Source organism: Henckelia pumila, chromosome 4, assembly GCF_033568475.1.
Source record: "Henckelia pumila isolate YLH828 chromosome 4, ASM3356847v2, whole genome shotgun sequence".
Lineage (NCBI taxonomy): Eukaryota > Viridiplantae > Streptophyta > Magnoliopsida > Lamiales > Gesneriaceae > Henckelia > Henckelia pumila.
Window position 1 is genome coordinate 134,585,508 of NC_133123.1, and position 3,951 is coordinate 134,589,458.

The following is a 3,951-nucleotide window of genomic DNA, read 5'->3' on the forward strand; positions in this document are numbered from 1 at the left end:
CGGTAGAATTTCAAATTGATCGTATATTCGCGATCACGGCTTCGAGTGCTACACTTTGACGTAAGTTTGGATAAATTCTACCATGTTTTAGTTTTGAGATGTTGTTAGAATTACGATTTGATTGTATAAACGTGTTCTAGTATATACGACGATAGCGTATCTAAGTCGAATTTAGAAAAGATCGTCATTTGGACATGTTTTTGAATTATGGACTATTTTTTGAAATTTCTGGAACTTTTGGGTTACTGATTTCGTGTGATATGGATTGAATTGAGTATGGAAATGGGTTTGAAGTATAGCATTGATGGTGTTTATGCTTTTGGAATTACCGAATTCGAGCCGTTACGCCGTCGATTTTAGTTTGATGAATTTATGAAAAATTTAGATGTTGATTTCGAAATTGTAGTGATGAAATGATATTGATATTAATTAGATATCAATGTTTGAAGGTTGTGTAAGTTAGAATTAATAGATAGGACTTTTCGGTGCCGGTTTGTAACCGATACGATACCGGTTTGAATGTCGGTTATCTTGGCAAGTTTTGAAGTGTTAAAGCAATTGTGAGATTAGATGAAATTGAATGCTAATATATGACTTGTAAACACTTAAATTCAGATTTAATTTGAATGGTATCGAAGTCGATTCGACGAGTCCGAAATTGAATTGACATGAGCTACAAGTTGGACACAACTAGAGTTGAAATAGCAAGAAGGTTTGAGCAGATTTTGAAGAAGCTTGTGTGATCAGAATTTGCAAGAGTTTGAGAAGTTTAGAATAAGAGAAGAAAGGTATTATTCGGCATTAACCTCGACAGGTAGAATAACTCGAGAACGTGGTGGTTTTCGAGTTTATTAAATCACATACATGCATGATTAGTTGTTTTACTTAATCTTTTATGATTTAAATGAATTACTTGACTTGGTTGATTTGGTTGATATATGAGTTGTTTGATTCAAACATAATATGCTTGTTGAGTTGTGGTAGATTGATTTTAGAGTTGATAGGAAACCTCTTGAACCACACTTCTTTCGAAACCTTGAAAACAGAATCGAAAAGAAAATATTGGACGTGGTGAACTTGTATATGAGAGGCTAGATCTGACTTGATTTCTTTTTTCCACGGTTCTCAGTATAGTGTTCACAGTCCAGGGAATACGAGATTGTTACCACCTTGAGCGGGAGTGTAGGTGGGAGGCTTGATTTGTGGCCTTATTATATTCCCGGGATCTCAACGAAATGATTTTTGAAAATATCGATTCTGTGAGACTTGAATCCTTGAACCCTCGACTTGTCTTTGAGTCTTTATGTTCTGAATGAATTTTCTTTGAAATATATTCGACAAGTAAGGGTATAAGGAAATGATGATTGTGATAGTAGATTTACTTGTTGAGTTATGTTTACTTGTTTTATATAGATGTCTTTCATACTGAGATTTATTCTCACCGGAGTTATCCGACTGTTGTTTTGCTTGTATGTGTGCATTGCATCAGGTTGAAGAGTAAGCGAGTCGGACTTGACAGGGAAGCGAAAGATTGAGAGATTAGAGTGGAGACTCGGGTGTTAGAAGAAGTTTATGTTTTGTCAAACATGTTAGATTTGAATTCCAATGTTGAGTTGTTGAAACATTGGTTGAGACTTTAATATCTTTTCATGTTTTGATGTTTGTATTAAAGCTTGAGACTAGCTTTTAATCTAGATGTATATGATGTTGCTACCTTGAAATCTAGTTGAGTTACTTTTTGTAGGTTCTACATGTAAACTTGATATTGTTTATGTGAAGAGTTGGAACTCTCCTTGTTGTAGCATCTTATGATGTGGCTTTGAAGTTTCTTGTATAATTATGCTTCTAGTTTTGATGTTATTTTAGGGGAGTTGGCATGAACATGTTTTTATTCTCCTGGATAGGATTATGTTGGCTTTGGTATATCATTGTAGCATGTATGAGATTCATGTTAGCTTTGTTATATTTTGTTTAGATGTTCAGAATTGGCATTGAAAGTTTTGACAGCAGCAACCATGTGCTGCGCTTATTTTTTTCTGGACAATTGGCCCGCGCTCGGGCGTGCATGCAGCTCGCGTGCGCGCGAGACAACCTGCTGGTTGCTGGCCCGTTGGCCTGCGCCCGCGCGCATGGCAACATTTAAAAAAAAAAATTAGCCTTTGCTTTCTTGATTGCTTGGTGTTAATTCATGATCTTGGATTAATCATTATGATTTGAGAGATTAGTGCCCGAGTCCTCACACCATATATATATAGTATGTAGCTACAATCATGGCCAATAATCATACTTTTTGACACCGATCGACCTTATAATAACTTGATATGATATATATTTATTATGTATATATACTAACTATATTAATATATAATTTCATATTATGGATATCTACGACACCGACCTTATAATAACGTGATATGATATACATATTATTGTGTATATATATACTAACCATATTTGTATAATTTCAAAATATTATATAAAAAGAGTCTATGACACCTCATTATAATAATGTGATATGATATACATATTTATTTAATTATGATTATCATTATATGCATCACATGATTATCATAAGTTTTTATTCAACACATAATCAATTTTTTTTCTTAATCCCAACGGTCACAAACGATAACAAAACGGCTAGTTTTTGCCCTATAAATATGTTCACTCAAACACATTTTGAATCACACCAAACTTATTCTTTCTTTCAAAATAATTTCTCCTCAATTTTTCGAAAAAGAAGATGATGGCATTTCTAAGGATTTTTTCATAACTATTATAGTTATCATACTCACAAGTTTTGTATTCATCGATGATTATCCATCACACATCTTTTCTCTATTTCTAAACATGCTTGTACTCATTGTTTTTCCATTATTTGTATTGTAATATTAATGAAAATTAACTAATAAATGTATTTTTATATTTCTAGTACCACCATGTCAAATTTGACAAAGATTGAATTCGTTGTGCTCGATATTATCGGGAAAAATTATATGTCATGGACTCTCGATGTAGAAATGCATCTTGAGTCATTCTGTCTATGATACAATCAAAGAAAAGAATATATCATCGTCACAAGATAAAGCAAAGGCTATGATTTTCTTACGCCGACATCTTGATGAAGGATTGAAATGTGAGTATCTCACAAAAAAAGACTCAATGATTTTATGGAAAGGGTTGAAGGAAAGATTTGAGCATGTAAGGAAAGTTATACTTTTGACCGCTCGTGATGAATGGAATACATTGAGATTCCAATTCCAAGACTTTAAAATAGTAAATGATTATAACTCTGCGATGTATCAAATAATCTCGCAATTGAAATTTTGTGGACATGTTGTTACTGAAATGGAAATGCTTGAGAAAACATTTTCCACTTTCCAAGCATAAATATTCTGAACTCATCACATGTCTTCTTGTGGCGGAAAAGAACAACGAATTGTTAATTAAAAATCATCAACCTCGACCCACTGGTTCAACGACATTTCCAGAAGTAAATATCTTAATTAAAAATGAAAACCAAAATCAAAGGTATAAACAAGATTTTGGTCATGGAAGAAGTTGAGGACGTGAGCATGGGCGTGGATGTAGAAATGATGTGGTCGTGGTCGTGGCTGCATGAAAACATGAGTGAAAATGAAAATCAATCAAAAAGATCTGAGAGTGTTTGTTATAGATGTGGCACTTCAGGACATTGGTCACGTACTTTCCGAGCCCCTGAGTACCTTTGTAAGCTATATAAAGAATCGATAATGGGGAAAGGAAAAGAGACCAATTTTTTTGAAAATAGTGACCATTTAAGTGGTTCAACTCATTTCGATGTTGTTGATTTTCTAAATGATTTTGAGAACATTGAATAATATATTGGTGTGAATAGAAAGTAACATATTGTATTTTCTATATTTTTGTGTTAGTGTATAATTATGAAACATGTTTTATTTTTCATATGTA